Source organism: Sinocyclocheilus anshuiensis, unplaced genomic scaffold, assembly GCF_001515605.1.
Source record: "Sinocyclocheilus anshuiensis isolate Anshui unplaced genomic scaffold, SAMN03320099.WGS_v1.1 scaffold1838, whole genome shotgun sequence".
Classification (NCBI taxonomy): domain Eukaryota; kingdom Metazoa; phylum Chordata; class Actinopteri; order Cypriniformes; family Cyprinidae; genus Sinocyclocheilus; species Sinocyclocheilus anshuiensis.
The window spans coordinates 137,555-138,433 of NW_015546122.1; positions in this window are offsets into that span (position 1 = coordinate 137,555).

Here is an 879-nt window from a genome sequence, read left to right on the forward strand (position 1 = left end):
TTTCAAATTGTTTGTACTTTATATATTTAAAACATTATGATAGTGTTATGCAATTATATATGTAGCTTGTTGCTTGTTGCGCATAGTGTTTATGTAAATAAACACAATATGCAAATAAATCATTGTGGATATCAAATCCACCTGGCCTCTGTAACTGTCTCCTCTGTAACACTATCGCGTTCATTGATCAGTAGTCAGATCTAGCCTAGTCAATGCAAAAACATTACATTCATTTATTCATAATTAATTTACTCATTTAACATTAACGGATCGCCAGGCAGGCGTACAGCAGTGACAGGCAGACACATATAACGGTGTCCTGTATGGAAAGATGTTTTCCAGCTGACAGCTGTCCATTTTCACCTGTACAAGTGAACAGAACACTGAGCATCGGCAGCTAATGAGGCGCTTTGGAGTGACGTCACCGCCCTTCTTCATCTGATTGGCTAGAGGAGGAGCTGTCAATCTAGAACTAGTGGACCAATGATGACGCTTAAGCCCACCCTGATTTACATGAAACTCTAACCGCAACATTTGGAAGAAGAAGCGCAGAACTTGGAAACAAGAGCGAAGGGAAAAACAGCATAAGCATACAAAAAGTAAAAATATGAGCAGAAAATGTCTGAGAGCAGAAAAAACAGAGAAAAATAACCAAGGAAACATGATTTTGTGTGCAAGTCAGATAATTTTGCATTAATATTTCAATTTTGTGCAATATGATTTTAAATGTGTTTAAAGTTTTGATTAATGCTTATTATTTTTACAAATGCATTATACATTTTTTGATTTACGCTTATTATTTTTCTATCCGTGACCATTGTTTGCTATACTGAAAACTTTGCTTTCAGTTTTAAATCTTGTGCAATATATTTTTACTTG